Raw genomic sequence first — 19,252 nt, 5'->3', positions numbered from 1 at the left:
CTGGAGTGGGGGACAACTCATGAAGGGTAGGAGCGGATGAGAGCTCGATGAGGCTCCTGGATTCCCCCAAGCAGGAGGGCTTCATCTGGGTTAAATTTCAGCTTTAAATCAGCAAAATCCAGACTAGACATTTTTTTCAACCATTGGGAATTGAACTGAAGGCCTCACACACTGAGCTACACACCCAGATACAGACTGTGGGAAATTTGACAGGACCAATTCCTGGTTTCATCAACAAAATATTGCAGTAAGAGAAAATAGAGATGGAGAGGGAAACTGCAGATTAAAATAAAGTGAGGTTACTAATCTGCATGATCCACTGTTAAACACCAAGCTAAAAAGAGGTGGGAAAACATGGCCATGGAGTGGATATTCGTTATATTAAAGAATTATTGATAATTTCATTTAGGTAAAATAATGTATTTGGTTTTTAAGTCCTTGTTTTTGGAAATACCATATGAAATGTTTGCAGGTGAAGTAAGTTTTTTTAAAAAAAACATATCCTCACTATATGTATGTTACATGACCTCTGGCAAGCCACATCCACTCTTACAATCTCAGCTTCTTCGTCTATGAAATGGGCATTACAATACTTCATGATAAAACACCCCAGCACATGACCAGTGCTCAATAAAGGTCAGCGATTATTAGGCCAGTCCTTGACTGGACGTTATTCCCCTAGAACCCAGATCTTCTCGTTGACCCTGAAGCCTCGGGAGTGACCCCTTTAGTGGGGTCTCAAAGAAGAAAAAATCTGAATTGCCAAGCAAGCCCACCAAGAGCTCAGAGTAAAGATCTCTCTGGATGAGAAGGGGGATCAGTAGATGCGATCCCCTCAATGGCAGCTCCTCCACTCCTTTGGACCCCTGCAAACCCACACAATTGGCTAGCCAGGCAGGACATGGATAGCCTTGAGCAGTAGCCAGACTGCTAGTGTGGTTATAATTAAATTGATTTCCTCCATCTCCTGCAGCTTCTCTGCTCTCACCCTCTGGTCATTTTAAGTGTCAGGTGGTCCCTCAGGGTCACAAGCACTTCTCAGGATAGCCTTTGATTAAAATCCAGTGAAGCTGAAAAACAAGCCAAATTCATAGGAGAAAGAAATCTCAGTCACTACCTCAAGAAAGCCAGCTTAACTCGTTCTACACCAGGGAAAGATCAGCCCCAGAAGTGGGTCTTGGACCATGACAACTGACATCTTGAAGCAGCTACACAAGCCAGGCCCATGAATTACCTTCTCCCACTTAATTACGAGGAGTAGGTGGCCTCCCTAGATGTCTCCCTCTCCTGGAAAGAGGAATGGAAACTTCAGGCTTTGCTCCCTCTGACTCTCTAGAATAGTCCTTTCACCGTGCCTCCAACTGGAATGTCATTCCAATATCCCTGTGCCCCAAACATCACATTTCCATGGCAGTCAAATGTGATCAGCCTCAAAGACAGCAGAAGTAATTCCTCTTTTCTCTTCTCCCACCACTCATGACGTTTACAACAGACTACTAGGCCATCCTTTCTCCCTCCACCAGACCACAAATTCCTTGAAAGTATGCGGGAAATAGCTATCTTGTCTTAAAATTGAAGAATGAGAAAACGAGGACCAGAACGGTGGTGGCCCGAGAGGAAGATTTGGAAGAGCTGGAGTGAATAAAATGAATAGAAAAATAATAATAACTAGCCTTTGATGTTCTTATATCCTTGGCCTTGAGCTGAGTGCTTGGTCTTTGAAAATAAATCAATCCTCCCTTATTTTCAGAAGATACATTCCAAGATCCCTAGTAGATGCCTAAAATTGTGGATTTTACCAAACCCTATATATTTTACCAAACCCTGTATATACTGTTTTTTCATGTATGTGTGTGTGTGTTATGATATACATATAAGTGTTTAATTTATAAACTAGGCACAATAAGAAATTAACAATAATAACTTATAATAAAATAGAAAAAAACCTATAACAATGTACTAATAAAATTGCCACCATGACATTCTTGCACTTTGGAGCCATTATTAAGGAAAAGAAGGATTATTTGAACACAAGCACAATAATACCACAACAGTTCATCTGGTAAATAAGGTGGCTACTAAGTTACTATCAGTGGGTAGAACATATGTGATAATATTATGGACAAAGGGAGGATTCAGGTCCCAGGTGGGAAGGAGGAGAGAGGCATGAGATTTCATCGCACTGCTCAGAATGGCATGCAATTTAAAACTTATAAATTGGTGAATTCTGGAAGTTTCTATTTAGTTACCTGACCATAGATAACTAAACCCATAGAAAGGAAAAGTGGAGAAAAGAAATGACTATTGTTTGGTCTAAAGCCACCAATTTTGCTACAGACGGGGTACAGTGATTCGAATGTGCCCCCAAAGAGCATATATTGGAAAGTTAATCCCCAGGATAGCATTATTGGGAAGTAGAGCCTAAAGAGAGGTAATCAGTCCAGGAGTGTGGATGGATAGGTTGATGCTGGTATTGCAGGAGTAGTTCATATAAAAGAGGAAGTTGGGACCCTTTTTACTTTATTCCCCACCCCGTTGACTTCCACCACACTAGGACACAGCATGTAGGAGCTTTCCCAATACTGGCACCTTGATACTGGACTTCTCAGCTTCCATCACCATGAGTTACTATGGATAACCCAGTCTGCAGGATCCTTTCAAAGCAGTGCAAAATGGACTAAGACATGGGGGCTCTTGGTTAAAGACATTTACCCTCCCATACACATGCTCCTAACACAGATGAACTTAAGAGCCAGCTTTTAATTAGGGGACACAATTGACACAACCACACCCCCAATTCATTCATTATGTCCCCAGGACAAACTAACAAGTTAGAAGGAAACCTAGTTTGGAGAAAATGACTCCTGAAATAGGTTCGCCTGCTCTCTTGCTGACACTGACAGCTGTCATTTATTTTGATTGTTAAGGCTGATTTTGATATGTTACATCATTTAGATTTAGTTTTGTAAGTTTTAGTCTAATAAATTATTATTTCAAAGTACAACGACAAAATAGCCCCTAGAGTTATTTTCTAAAGTCTCTCTTGATTTAAACTACTACAAGAAAATAAGTAACTGTGAGTTTAGAATGCTTTAGCCCTACCCTCTTTTGCTCTTGTTAAAATGTTTCTAAAAGACAATCTGAGAAACTGAGATTTCTTAGGAAAGTAGCTGTCATGGGATAGCTGATCAGGCTGCATTGTTCCCATTGCCCAGATGAAAAAAGTGTGCAGAAGGCTCAGTGCCTAGACAATATGGATGGAGTTAGGAGCTAAGCAAATTCTGTATGGCTCCAAAACAAGCCTTTCTCCCACTTGCAGTCAAAGCCAGACTCCCAGTGGCCAGAACTCTGTCTGGCCCATGGTGCCCCATTGATGTTTCTTAGAAATGAAAAAAAAAATTGATTGTACTTCCAGGGGAGAGCTCTTTTCTCTTCTTTCTCAGAAAGAGTCAAAATGGCTTTTAAACCACTTCAGATGTCAAAGTTTTCCATATTGAAGTTAGCAGAATTTCAGAATTCTAAGCTCTGGCAACTCGAGATTCAATCCAACACTAATCCAGACACTGCTGTGCAGGGATTTTGCAGATATAATTAAGGTTACTGTGACCATTAATCGTGATTTGTCAACCTGACTGGATTAATAATGTATAACAGATTAGTAAAGCACATTACTGGGTGTCTCTAGGGTGTTTCCAGAGGTGATTAGGATGTAAACCAGCACAGAAAGGGGGGAAAGACCCACCCTGATATGGGTGGCACCATCCAATAAGCTGTGGCCTGGGTGGAATGAAAGAGAAAAAAGAAGGCAGTCAGACTGCATTGGAAAAGCTCCATTCTGCTTGAACAGGTGCATCTTTTGATACTGCTATCACCTGTGGATATCAGACTCCAGTTTCCTTAGCCTTTCAACCGAGACTCATACCAGTAACTCACCAGGGAGCTTCCAGGCCTTCAGTCTGGGCCTGACACTGCTTTCTTGTGCACTCTTGCTCTATAGCGTGCAGCTTCTTGGACTGGGCAGTTACTGGATACTCCAGCTCTGCAGTTCACAGAGACAGCCACCGTGGACCCTCCCACCTCTGATTCTGGAAGCCTACTTAATAAATCCTCCTGCATAAACATATAAATCATTTATATACATCATATAAATCATATATATGAAAACCCTGATCAATATAATTACTAATACGTTGGCCTTCGACTAGAGATTATCTAGGTGGGCCTAACAAAAACACATGAGCCCTTTAAAAGCAGGGTTTTCTCTGGCTGGTAGCAGAAGAGGAAGTCAGGGGATTTGATGCACCCTTGCGGTTTGCAGATTGATGGGGCCACATGCAGAGCTGAAAGTGACCTTTGGCCAACAGCCAGCAAGAAAATGGGGACCTCAGTCTTGCAACCATGAGGAACTGAAATCTGCCAACACTTTTCAGGATCTTGGAAGTGGATTCTTCCCCAGAGACTCCAGATAACAGACACCCCCATTTGAGTCCCTGGAGACCCTAAGCAAAGAACCCAGTCAAGTGTACCAGACTTCTCACTTATGGAATTGTGAGGTAATAAATAGATGCTGTTTTAAACTGATTAAGTCTGCAGTAATTGGTTACACAGCAAGAAAAAATGAACACAATCATATTAAACATTCAACCCCTTAGCTTTGTGTACAGTCTTGCCTGATTTGACCAGGGAAGCAATTGATTAATAATAATTACTTGCAGAGCAGATGGTACAGGGCAGAGTCTTTCCGATTTTTCCAGTATTGGAAGTGAGTGTCCCAGCTGGGGAAAGAGACTGCTGAGAGCCTGACATCCTGGTTCAGAGACCAGCCAGTGATAGGTAGTGATTTTGGGTGTCTTCCCCATCCTGGGACATACTGGGGGTGGGCTGCAGGGTGCATGGCAAAAGTTTAAGGTAACCAGTAAAATAGGAGCAATACAGTGAAAAATATCCAAACTAACAGAGGAAAATAAGAGCCTAAGGAAAATGTTATCATTCAAGTGGAAGACATACGAAGAAAAAGAGATAAAGAAATAAACTGGTAAATCACTAACACAAGAAGAAAAACTTAAAACATTATTAACTGCATAATATAAAACTATGATCCATATTTGTAAAAAACAGAAATTCCCAAATTAGATTTGTTTGAAAGTACTTATATACTTTACTACCCACATCTAAAATACAAAAATGCAAGAAGACTAAAACTAAAGTATTAGGAAAAGATATACGACCAGGTAATAATAGCAAAAACAAAAAGTCTATCACAATTTTAATTTCTGGCATAATAGGCAGTAAGACAAAAAAACATATTAGGGATTTTTATAAAAAGAACAAGTGACATTGAAAATTCAGTAATCCTGAATGTGTACCTGTCTAACAAATAGCCTCAGTGTGTATTGTGCATACATTGACGTTGCTGTTATTGATAAGTTCCCGCTCTTGGTCAGTTATGTACCTCTCTCAAAAACTGATGGAGCGAGTGGATTAAAAGCTAGAAAGAGTTGACAAGATATGAAAAAATTAGAGGCGGAAGGGAGGAGTATGAGTGCATAGGATAGAGAGTTAATAAAAATCTCACAAATTAATGAACATTTAAGACCAACCGATTTGAAAAAAATGGACAGAGTCCTGGAAAAGATACATAGATTTCAAAAATTCACTTTACAACATGCAAAACATGACCCCATCAGAAAATAATACATAGGTCAATATCATTTACAGAAATGCCAAAAGCTCAATTAAGATATTAATTAACTAAACCAGCAATTTTCTTTTAATATGATTTACTCAATAGTATTATCTTAATTATTTTAAAGTGATTAAACATTTTTAAATCTGTAGATAATTTGTCCTATTAGTATACTGAGGAAGAATAGCTAAGTGGTGACTTGACAGATGTAGAGAAAACTATTTTATAAAATAATACACGTTCAAGATGTACAAAAATTGAGCAGCTATATCTAAAATGTACCAAAAAACTAAATGGAAAAAAAAATTGAGCAGCTAGAAGTAAAAGAAAATTCCTTTAGCTTGTTTAAATGTCTGTCTATGAAAAACCTAACAGCAAGTACTATACGTGGTGAGGCATTAGAGCTAGCTTCTGCAAAGTGAAGGGCAAAATAAAATGCCCACTATCGTAACTTCTGTTTAATATTGTGCTTGAGGTCCTAGTCAATGCAATAAGATAAGAACCAGATATAAGTATAATAAGCCAAAAGTTCAAAAAAGAAGAAACAAAAGTATCATTATTCATGATTGATATACTTGTCATACAGAAAATTCAAGAGAATCTGCAAATAAATATTAACACTAATAAGAGTATAAAAGGACACCAAACACAAGAACAGATGATCAGCATATATATATCAACAACTTCATAAACACTAGTAACAACAAATCAAAAATGTAAAAAAAAAATTTTTTTGAGTCAGAATCATGCTAAGTTGCCCAGGCTGGTCATGAACTCCTGGGATCAGCCTCCCAAATGCTGGGACTGTAGGCATGAGGCACTACCACCAGATGAAAAATGTAACTTTTAAAGTACTGCTCATAATAGCCACTGAAATTATAAGGTTCCCAGGCCTTTAAGAAAAATTATAAAGTGCTATCAATAACACAAAAGCAAACAAATTAATGAAAAAATACAGCATGTTCTAGTGGTGCAGATGCAACATTGGAATGGAGCCCAAACACATCTACAGTAGGAAATTCTAGTGAAAACAAAATTGGAATTTTCTGGCAGAACCTGACAATTCTTTTTTGTTTATTTTGTTTGTTTTTATTTTTTATTTTTGTTTGTTTGTTTAGAACTTGAAAATCAGATCCTTAACATGTACATAGATGAATAGAAATTAAAAATGGTCAAGATAATTTTGAAAGAAAAGAAGAAGTCTGGCGCCGGGTGTCAAAACTTACAGTAAAGGTAAAGTGCACTGAAGAGTATGCTTTCTCCTATGGGTAAATGAATAAAATGAACTGCAACAGAGAGCCCAAATATATACATATATGCATATACCTTGTTTGACATTTCAGCCAATAAGGCAAAATGAGTTATTAGATGTGAAAAGCAATATTCCTTTTAAAAGAATCCTTATCTGTTACTTATAAACTGATATTGCATTCATAGCATGATGTCTGGGACTTGTTTTAAATGCCCAGAAAAATGTGGGAGAAGGGGGAAAACAGATGAAGCAAAGGTGGAGTGAAGCTGATGTTTGTTTACACTAAGAGAAAGTACGTGGAGATTCATACTTTATTCTCTCTAGCTGTGAATATATTTTAAATTTGTCGCAATAATAGTTTTTTTAGATCTAGAAGAAAATATATGAGAATGCCTCTGTGACCTTGAATAACAAGAGATTTCTTAAAACATAAAAGACACAAATCACAAAGAAAAAAATGACAAATTTGATGTTAAAACTTCATACTAATGTACAACAAAAAGTGTTTTAAATAGAGGTTAAAAAATGTTCCACAGACTAGGAAGAAATACCATAATGTATCTAACTGACAAAACATTAGTATGCAAACTATATTAAGAACGCCCACCAGTCAAAGATAAACAATCCAAGAGAAAAATTGCCTAAAGATGTTACCAGGCACTTCTGTAAAAAGGAAACCTAATGGCTAACCTAAGCGTGTGAAAAGTTAATCAGCCTCATAATTAATTAGGAAATAAAAATTAGAGTAAGATACCCTTACATACCTCATATCAGCAAAAATTTTAAAGTTGGATAATACTAGATATGAGTGAGGAGTACAGAAATAACTCTCATGCAGTTCTCATGGAATTTTAAATTGGTACAACTCTTTGGAGAATCGTGTGGGCTCTGTCAATAAATTTAAAAGTGCTTAACCTTACACCTCAGCAATTCTGCTTGTGTTCATTCATGGCTCCTTGCATGCCAAACTAAGATAATTTCTCATATATATCTAGAAATAAAATCACTTCAATGTATTGGATATTGCCAAATTTCCCACCTACATCAATGCTCTACCAAGAACATGAGTTTTCCATTTCTCTACCCCTTTTTCTGCCAATCTATAATAATTAGAAGGAAATTAATTTTTATTTTAAAATTTCATTTCATTAGTTACAAGTAAGACTGTGCATCTTTTCAAATATTCATTGTGCATCAGTATTTTTTTTCTAGAAAGGGCTTATCCCATTGCCAATTTTTCTCTTTTGTTCTTCTCTTAGAATTTCTAAATACTTCCATTAATGAGGAAATATTGTCTTTTATTTGTTGCAAATATTTTCACTAATTCAGCATTTGTTTTTTGACTTGTGATGGTACTTTTGCCATGCAGAAATGTTTTAAAATGCACGCAATGAATTTGTTTGTCTTTTGGGGGTCATCATTTTATGCAGTGCTTAAAAGAATTCTTCCCATTCCACTATTCCTTTAATCTCAACCATGTCTATGCTGAGTACTTAAGGTTCCACAATTTACATTTAAATCTTCACTGAATTGCAACTTATTTCGGGATAATAGGTGAGGTGGAACTACAGCTTGCCCTATTCTCCACCACCAGTAACCAGCCAGTAGACCAATACCATTTATCCAGACCCTTTCAAATGCCACCTTATTAAATACTAAATTCCCTCATGTTGTTGGACTTGTTTCTGGACTCTATACCTAGTACCATATATTGTCATCATTATCTTTTTATAATGTGTTCTAATACCTCATAATTCCCATAGCTTCACCCCTTATTTTTATAGTTTTCCTGTCTTTTCTCACATACTCTTATTTCCATATGCACCTATTCATTACCTACCAGTATTTTTATTGGCATAATGTTTAATTTATAAATAAGTTTAAGAAGAATTGCCAGGTTTACAATACGGATATTTCCTATTCTGAACAAGGAGTGTCTCTCCATTTAAAACTTTCTTTTAATTCGTGGTTGTTATGACTGAATTATGTACCCCCCCCCAAACAATTCATAAAGCACTTTTACAAGGGAATTAGGGTGAAAATACAAGAAGATGAGACATCTGCAAGCCTGTGAGGTCCTCATATACTCAGAAGGCCCCTACTGACAACACTTCATTCCAGGATTTTTAGCCTCCAGAACCTTGAGACAACAAACATCTGTTGTTTGAAGTACCCAGTCTGAGATACTTTGTCACAGTAGTTCCAGCAAGCTAATATAATGGTGATAACTTGTCAATATCTCCTCCATACCACTTTAATAATTACAATATCAGAAAAAAACAGATTTGAGAGGCAGAATTGAGTTCAAATCCAGATTCTACCATTTACTAAGTCATTTACTTGCGCTGTGCTCAGTTTCTTCCTCTGCAATAGGGGAGTGCTGTCTTCTGTAGGTTTTATGTGAGGATTAAATGAGGTAATTTTGGGAAGACATAAGGAAGACAAATTCAGTGGCAACTTAGTGATCAGTTGGGTGAGGAAAAGGAGGACCCTAGATCTCACCCACTGGGTGAGTCAGTGGAAGGAGACATTCAGGAAGACAAGGAGCAGAGAGAAGAAACAGGTTTGAGGGCAAGGTGAAGTCAGCTCAGCCGTGCTATTGCAGGACCTGTCGGGCAGGAAAGAGCTTTCTAGAAGCGAAGCTGAGCAGAGCGCTGGGCTGGAGAGACGCTGAGAGAGTTGATTCTGTCAGAGAGACTGAAGCTTCTCAAGAAGGGAATATGATGAGACCACAGGGAAAAGGGAAGAACCCTGGGGTCACCAGCCCTTAAGGGACTTCCTAAAGAGCTCATGCTGACAGAATGCATCCTAGAGATGTTCCTTAATTTACAGGCCCAGAGGGACCAAGGGTGTAATCTCAACTGTTTACAATATCCCTATAAAGAGTCAAGGACTTTGCCCTCAGTGGCCAAGTCAGCCTTAAGCATCCCTCTCTTAGATGCTCTCCACTAGTGTCTGCAGCAAGCTCAGGGCCAAGGCCTCTAGCACACTTGCGTCCATTTCCCCAATATCACCCCCGAGTGTTGACCCAACTCCCTTTAGTGGGCTTCTCATTAAAATACACCAACATTTCATCAGCCAGAAATGCTAAGGGCAACAAGCAGTACCCTTACACATACTGAAGAATCTTCTCCCTTAAAGAAGAATCCAGTCACTTATTTCCACTATAAGTCTCCCTCTCCTCTCCTACCCTGTAGACCTGAATTCATGGAGTGGACTGAGAGGCAGCCCAGCCAAATGAATAAGAGCACAGCCCTGGAAGTCAGAAAGACCTGAGTTTGCACTCCATCTCTCTCATTTACAAGTTGTGTGACTTGGAGCCAAGTTACCTCCTTCTCCAGACTTCAATTTCTCAATTTGCAAAATGGGAACTGAAGTTGAATATTCCACTCAAGATTATTGTTAGAGTTAAATGAAATAACCAAATTACTCAGCATACAATAATCCCCAGGTAAATTTTAGCTATCTGCTATGTCTCTAAATGTTTGGGGTTGAGTCTCTATAGCATACCCTCTCCCCACTTCACAGAGGCAACTTAAAGGCTCTCTTGACCTTGGAAAATTGAAATTTAACTTTGAAAGTATAAAGAATGTTCATGGGCTTAGAATCAGAAAAATCCAAATGAATTCAATCGAGCTCACCAGTTTTGACATCTCTTAGTTTCTATGAGGACAATTATACTTTCCTTCTGTGGTTAAACTAGATACTGAATGAAAATGTTTATTTCAATGCATGGTATAGACCCAGTGCTTGCAACTGAAATTTGAATCAGTTTGAGGAAAGAGTAAAAAGAACTAAGAAGGCTCTATGGAGACAAGTATGAGGAGAGGACACATAGTCGCCAGAGAGAATGTAAGATATTAAACGAGGTGGGGGTTCTCTCACTATAACTAAAGGTCCTAAGTTAAGTCTCCTAGAAGAAATTAACCCAGTTCGTGACATCAGGCCAATTCCACCTAAGTCAAGGGCAGTTTAGATGAGTTTGTTTGGCCTTGTAGATTGACTTCCCTTCAGTGGAATTATATATATTTGACATTTATTGCTTCCTTTAAATAAGAAATTGAGGAAAACACAAGAAAGAGGTGCCAAAGAGATTTTTCTAACAGAAAAGAGATGTCATTTATGGAGCAATATCAGGCATCAGTGTTTCAGGGAGCATTTTCAATGGGATGGGCCAAATTAAGCAAATGTTCCCATGATGAACTGTCTCTGCACAGTGATGTGACGGTAAATCTGGCTTGAGTGGCAGCCATGTTAATAAACTGGAGGGAAGATTGATGCTTGTCTGAGGCTGGGGAACAAAAAAGTATATGTTCTGCTGAAGCGAGCACTGGGGAACGTACAAAGTAAAGAGCTCTTTCAGGCTCACACAAGTCAGAGTCTAAATATGTATCACTGGTTTCTAAAGTGAGTGATGGTTTCATTCTCCTAGCAGTACCTGGATTCTACAGAGGCATTTGTCTAGTCCCTATATCGGGGGTGACAGATATAGCAACATGGCCACATGGGGGAGATACCTGCTTGGCAGATAAATCAGGCTCTTTGAAGGAATCTGTTGTTATCAATGTTGTTATCTTGGAGCAAAAAATATCCCTGTACATAGGCAGTATTGTCAATGCATCAAACAGATCTTCCCTTTACTGAAGGGCTTGCACGCTCTATTTTCTCCAGTCTGTCATGTCTCCAGATGAGCCGGTGTGCAGCCTCCTGAACCCATGATTCTCACAACAAGGTGTCTGGTTTGCCCATAGAATGTGAGCAGTTTGAGGGCAGACTCCTCCCATGCCTCTCTGTCCTAATCTTTAGCACACGGACTTCTGTAGCTGGTTAGTCTGAAATTAAATTTCAACAAGCACAACTCTAAGCACATGGAACTTCTTTTTCTTAGTTTCTTTCATGAGATCAATGACCTCTATGTGCATCTTCAATACAAGGGGTTATTTGTCCTTATTCACTATCATCAGGCAAGTTCATCCCATTCTAGAGCTTTCCCACTAGCCACTAGCATCACAGATTCCAAGCCTTTACTGCAGCCTGACCATTCTCAGCCTGTCCAAGTAAAGCTTCACACCATGACTCTCTGCTTCCCAAGCAACTGAGACAATGTCTCAGTCAACGACAGTGTCACTGCCACAACTGCTCAAGCCAGAAACTCAGTGGGCATCTCTGACTCCCCCACACCATCCCTTGATATCCACGATGATGGATTCTAGCAAGAAGTTAGATTTTTGTTTGGACAGAGTGAATCCTGATTGGGAAACTCCTCAGAGATCACATTCATGAGATTTATTTTCCCCTTAGGTTGATGAAGTGGACTTAGCAAGGTAGAATAAAAAGAAGTGACTCCTTCAGTCTCCATAAAAAGCAAGGGCTGAACCAGCTCAGTGTTTGCAAACTATTCCACAAACCTCTTTGTCTGCAGGTGGAGAAACTTCATCCTGGATATTCCTTGACTTTGAGAGGGGCAGCAGAGCTTCCTTCTGCTTCCAAAGAAAAACTCCCATGAGGGGACCCCCGAGACTCATGTGTTCTCTGTCTCCCATAAAGCATGAGAAATGGGGTCTGAGGCTTTGCTCTCTTTCTGCAATTATGGAAACCCAAAAGGTAACTCTAGGAAGAAACCACATGGTTACAGGAAGGGCTGTCCCATGTGACATCATTTGGATAATTTCAATACTGGTACACTGTTATCAGTGGCAAGAAGACATCCAGACAGAGCATTGCTTTCTGTACCCCTCCTTTTTCTCCCAGGAAAAACTCATGGCGAGATGCTCCTCTAGTTGGGGTTAGACCAAGTCAGCATGGAGGCTAAGAATACACAAGGGCTCTGAAGTCAGACAGCCTGGGGTCAAACTCCAATTCCACTCTTGATGTGACCTCAGAGAAGTCATTTCATGCTCTCAACTTCAGTTTTCAGTTTATTAAAATGGGATAAATGTCTCTACCTCACAGGGCTTCTGTGAAGAAGTACAATTCTTGCTATTTGGTAAGTAGTAACCGGATTTCACTGATGAGCAAAACTATCTTTCTACTTTAAATTCTGAGGGCTTCTAGGACTTAAAGTGATCTCAAATCCCTTCCTCCCTGAAACCTTCTTGGATAACCCCTGCCCTGGCCATCTGACAAGGAATTGATGCCATCACTGAGCCACATACACTGCAAGAAGCTAGGGGACAGAATTGAGCCAGACAACTCCTGCCTTCAAGGGGTTATGGTGCAGACTCCCCAGGCACCACTTCATCACTGTGTGACATTGGCAAGAAATGTCACTCTCCAGAGTCTCCATCTATGTGACGGAAACAGGGGGCCTTGCCTCAGCCAGTGGTATCAAGCAGAGACAATGGTGGCCGAGCAGGAGGAAGAGGGAGAGGGACAAAGAAAGGGAAGAGAGGAGTGTGAATACCAAATGGGTGAATGAATGAGCCAGTGAATGAATGAGCCAGTGAATGAATGAATGGATGGATGGATGAACAGTACTTCTCCCTACTCTTTCCAGATCCCCAAGCCATCCTCCTTTGGCCCACGTGCCAGGATGCCTGCTACCATGTCTTTATCATTGTATCTGGAGAGAGATTTCATTTTCCCCCCTTCACAGCCCAATTTTCAATAAGTGAAACTTGTTTAAAGCCGCGCTGCTCTGAGAAGCGGCATCCTTGGACAGAGAACTCGCGCCGACACCCATTTACGGATATTAATAATGCATGACACAAGGCTGCAGCTTTATTTTATTTTGTCCTCCAAGTCAAGCTCTTTAAATCAAACATTTAGGGAGGTAATATTTACCCGCACATCTTCCAGGAAGCATTCCTGGTCTTAAAGGCAAATATTCCCCATAACAAGAGGATGCTGGTATACAACAGCCGCAGAAGTGGCAACTTCCTTAAGGGTCATGAAAATCCTGGGATGGACCACTTTGACCTTCACCATTCCAGGGATGAGGGAACCGAGGCTCCTAGAGGTTACAGAAATTGACCAGCTAGTAAACAGAAGGGCAGGATTCCAATCCAAATCCCACTTGCCTGCCTGGCTTCACACCCATCTAGATGATGGTGTGGGAGGCTGAGACCCAAGGGTGCACAGACATGACCCAGGCTGCCCATGGGTACCCATGCTGGTTCAACTGTGGGGAGAGCTTGGAAAGCTAGAGGGAGACTGGCAAGGAGAAGGGGTCTCATGGGGCCAAGTAAGGAGTTTGGGCTTGATCTGGGGGTCCTGGGAGGTATGGAAAGCCTTGGGGATCCAGGGAGCATGAGGGGCACCAGCAGTGTGTTTAGGACAGTGAGTAGAGAGAAGAGGAGACACCATGAGTGAGCCCTTGGCAATGGATGCCCATCCCTGAGCCAGAAGGAAAGGATACAGGTGCCAAGACAGTACCCACACTTCTCAAGAAGTTCATCAACACCTGTGCTATGTCAGGAGCTGAGAGGCCGTCTGGTATTACGTCCCCAAGTGAGACCTGAGGGTGGTCACTGCCTCCTCCTGTGAAGGGAGATGCAAAAAGGCTGACCACAACACAGTATAGAAATAATAACAACAGCAGCGAGCAGCAAGCGTCCCATTAAGTCCCACTAACTAGTCCATGTGTCTTCCAGTCTATGGATAAAGACACTGAGTTTCAGAGAGGCTCAATAATTTGCCCAAAGTCACACAACTAGCAAGGGGCAGAGCACTCTCATTGTTGGCCATCGTGTCTCACTGCCTCCTCTATCCACTCCTGTTGCAGCAGCATGCGTGTCACAGAGCCCAAGGACACAGAGGGCATTGCTTCACCAGGCTGAGGAGGTTTGGGATGGGCTCTGATGAGAGGAGCGCATTTCCCAGGCAGAGATGGGGGAGAGCATTCTACGAACGTAACATTGTCCGGGGACGGTCAAGTGCGGGGATCCAAGTGTGCAGTATGGGGAATGTGGTAGGAAATTAGATCCAGAGGGAAGCTGGTCTGAAGCTGGTGTCTGAAGGACACTGAGTGCCATGCCAAGGAGGAGTGGCTTCACCCTAAAGGCAACTGGAGGCCAGTGGAGGGGTTGCCAGGCTCAGATTCTTGTTTAAGGGAGGTGTTGAGGAGGAAGGATTTGGAAGGATTTGGATGGATTTGAGGAAGATGGATTCCAGGAGACGGAGATGGCAGGCAGGGCATTGACCATGATTTTGATGAGCACCCCCTTTTTTGAGCACCTATTGGACCAGGTAGTGTACCTGCTGCTGTCTCTCTTCACTCTGCAAAGCAAGCATCAGTGCCCCCATTGCGCAGATGGGGAAGTAGGCTGTAGGAGGGCCTGGCCTGGGGGAGGAAGCAAACAGAAACTGCTGTCTGCTCCCCACATCAGCACCCTCAATGTACCATGACCCCCTCTACTGCTAGCCTGAGAGACCAACAGGGGGGAGATCTTTATTCCTTCACACCTGCCCTCCCAGGTCCTTGTCAGCCACCTGCCATGCACTGGCCCCACCCCAGGCTCCAGGAAGGAGTCCTGGGTGAGACACAGTTGTTTTTACTGCTGAGTTCATGGAATCACTCTGAATGCCGGGCCTGCAGCCCAGTGCTGGCCCCACCCCCACTCTGGTCCTGGGCTCTCTGAACAATTACATCCAAGCACATTAGCAGCCACCAGCTAAATGCTGAAGTGTGTGTTTCCCTTATCGCTGACTCTGCAAGCGTTGCTCTAAGTGCTTGAGAGCTGAGGAAGGGGCCTGGGAAGAGAACGACCAGGCCAAGGGTGGGCCCCAGCCCCACGCCCAGCCCCACGCCCAGGAGCTCAGCCCCATGTTTAAAGAGCAAGAGCTGCTGCGGAGGGTTGGGGAGGTCAGACTTAAATGCGTTTTTTGAAAGCACAATCTTCACAAGCCATAAATGGAGAGAGAGAGAGAGAGAGAGAGAGAGAGAGAGAGAGAGCGCACACCAGGGAAGGGCTCTGGTTAATGGAATAAACAGAAATCGGAGCAGAATACAATGAGGATTGTGGACCAAAGCCAAAGCCCCTTTTTGCCTGAGATTAAGACATTTCAGAGGGGTCCCAGGTCAAAGGCACCAATCAAGTTCCATTCACAGCCACAACATTTATTAAGCATCTACCTTGTTATCAAGGTGACTCTGGTGGCTGCCAGCATCACCTTCTAGCTTTGAGAGGCAAATGACATTAGCTCTGATGTCCAACTCACTGTGCAGGTCAGAGGCCCACAGTCACCTCCCACCCACTCGGGGCCTTGCAGGCCACACTGTCTCCCTGGGTGCATTTCCGCTGCAGTGGCTCCGTCCACAGGCCAGACACACTGTCCCTTTCCCAGGCTGTGCCACCCACACTGGACACATCCTGACTTCCTCTCCTGCCCCCACCAGCACCCCTGCCTCAAGACCATGTGAGGCAGACTTTCTGAAGCTATCTTACAAATGGAGGAATTTCCAACACCTCAGCACACACAGCTCAATCCAAAGCACCATCTTAGGTCAGGCACCCTCTTCTCTTTCTATGGGGCCTGATCACTCTCTGTCTCTCTCTGTCTCTCTCTCTCTCTCTTTCTCTCTCTCTCCAGCCTCCTCTCACTCTACCATCTTGTACCCGGGAACCTAGAAATTATCATATAATCTTCATTTTCTTCCCACCCCAAGACCTTTGCACAAGACATTTGGTCTGGCTACAGTGCTCTATCTGTTTTTTGCCTGGAATATTCAACACCGCTGTCACTTATTCATTGGAGGCCTCCACAAGCCAAACGATATTTTTCCTCCCCTTATCCACCAGTGTGTTCTATTACCTCGTTATTATATCACATATCACACTTTATGAAGGTGTGTGTGTTCAATGTAGTTCTTCCTCACCAAACTGCAGGTTATGAAAGTAGGGATCAAATATTTAGTGGATAGTCAACAGAGTTTGTCAAATGGATACATGGATGAATGAACGAATGAACTATCGCTGTCTTACTGGGAAAGGTTTCAGAGAGAAGACAACAACTAAGTAGGGTCTTGAGGTACAGAGTGTTCACCAGATGGCTCAGAACAGAGAGCTGGGGCTGATGTATGTTAGAGCCACACCAGCCCAAGGCCACAGCACAGAAACAGTGTTTGGGGGAATCACACATGGCTTAGACTTGGTGGGGGATTAAATGCAAAAAAAAAAAAAAAAAGAGGACTGGGCTTGAGTCAGGAAAGACAGGCAGGCACTGGAGTTAGAATTTAGCATCCAGGCAATGGCATGCCATTGAGGGACTGTGAGCAGAGGGATGTGACCCAGATGCCAAAGTCATCCAGACTCTGGTGCCCCTGGGGAAGGGAAGTGCTGGGCTGAGAAATGTCGTTCGATGGCCATTGTGATGGCAAGAGCAGGGGTGACAGGGTGACTAGAGTGTGTGCCTTTGGGAGAGGGGGCTTCACACAGGTGCACAGACTCACTGGGAAAAACAAAGGGTCTGGTTCGGAAATGAGATGTGGGAGTGGCCCATATCATCCAGATGGAAATGTCCATGGAGCCACAGGATCTGCGGATCAGGAGCACCTGAGAGGCTCCAGTGTCAGCAGTGCCAGTTTGGGACACCATCCTGGGGGTGGCCGGTGAAGTGGGAGGACTGAGCAAAGGACCCAGGAAGGATGGCTGGGGGGATAGAGCTTGCTAGCTCCTTCATGCCCTGACAGTGATCACGAGTGCTGGAAGCTGTGTTTGCACAGAAAAGGGGAGGAGTGGAGTTCATCCTCTCCCCTGCAGATGCAGGAGTCAGAGGAAGGAGGAACGTGGAAGGGGCTTATTATTCTCCATCTCCTTGTATTAGGCCTAACTAAGGTCAGTATCCAATGACTGGCACTAATGAAAAGGCATGTCCACCCCTGGCAGCCTATAATCAGAGGTTTCCAGGGCTGGGTTGAGTTGCCGAAGGCCACTGGTTCTGTTCCCCCTGAAATCTGACAGTGTGGAACCTGGCATGTCTTCAGAGAGATGAGGCTAATCTTGGGGGGTATGGACTTAGATACCAGATGCTGGCCTTTCTGAGGGACACAGGCCAGAAGCATATTCACTAACAAGGGTCAGAATCAATGTCGCATGCATGCTGGGATGAGAGCTGGGCTGCTCAAGTGGAGAAGAAAATGTCACAATCCCAGGAGCCTGCCCTGCACCAGGGGAGCAAACGAGATTTGGGGATGACAATTACAAGTCTCCTGTCACCGTGAGTGAAGGAGTTGTTACTACAGAATCCAAACCTTGTAAAGGGAATTAAACAAGGTGACTTTTAAAGCTCCCTCTGACCCCTAGATTCTGACTCTATGACTCGCTTGCCAAATTTTCTCTGGGTATCCATTCTTACATCTTAGATCCCTCAGGTCTTCAAAGTGTCACCTAGCATTTCACCTCATGCTCTCTGGCTATAGCCTCAGCTGCTTTTTCAGACCCTAAGTTCCGAATCCTGGCTCATTAGGCTTCCACTAGCTGATTCTTATGTATCTCTGCACTACAGAGTGGGATCTGTAAGCTTCACTTCCCAGCTCCTTTACATCTGGGCTTTCCAATGTGATTAGGTTCTGCCAGACAGATCCTCCCATGCCTACTTTGGAAGGGAGAGAAGAGGCACCATGGTGAGTAGAAATGTTTCATCTGCCCCTGCTACAGATGAGCCCAGGCACAGGTGCCTCATAGGCAGCTATGACAGAGGCACCCAGACATTCATCCTTCCTTGGTAGCTGTTGAATGCAAGATTTAGGGATCTATTTTGCCAATTTGGCTCAGGGACAGGTGGTGTGGCTCTGTCTTGTAGGGACATCTCAATTTGGCAGTCCTACCTCCACAGCTTGCTAATCTTAGCAGTGGTGGCGGCAGCCACCTTGGTGGTCCAGTTGTGAGTGTACTTGGGGAATATGTGGGGTCTCTCAAAATTTCAACCTAGAATCTGTTTCTCAGTGTTTCTGTGGGTTTCTGTCATGGTTTAGCTCAAGAATGACTCAAAAAACTCATGAGCTCAGAGGTAGGCCTTCTAAAGGTGATTGGATTGTGACAGCTCAATGTTGAGGCTGTGTCATGAGTACTCTTGGTAGCTTTTAGCAATATTTACTATGAGCAGCAGGACCAAAAAGCAGAATTAAATAATTTGAAAATTTTTACTAGAGGTCAGAAAGCAAGCTCCTGGAAAGTTAGGACCTATAAGGTTGGGACAAGTTTGGCCAAAGAGGGCTTGGTTATTGAAAACATTAACATTAAAAAGAAGCCAAGTACTTTGTATCAGGAGAATAGGAAAGATTCTTTGAGGGCATCTCAGAGATCAACAAGATGCCACATATCTCAGACTCAAGAGTACAAGGCTGTAAAGTTTTCATTTGAGAAGAGAGCCCC

Source organism: Heterocephalus glaber, unplaced genomic scaffold, assembly GCF_053883595.1.
Source record: "Heterocephalus glaber isolate CG9 unplaced genomic scaffold, H.glaber_assembly_v1.0 deba00001479, whole genome shotgun sequence".
Taxonomy (NCBI): domain Eukaryota; kingdom Metazoa; phylum Chordata; class Mammalia; order Rodentia; family Bathyergidae; genus Heterocephalus; species Heterocephalus glaber.
The sequence above is the reverse complement of the archived record's forward strand: the minus strand, read 5'-3'. Positions refer to the sequence as shown.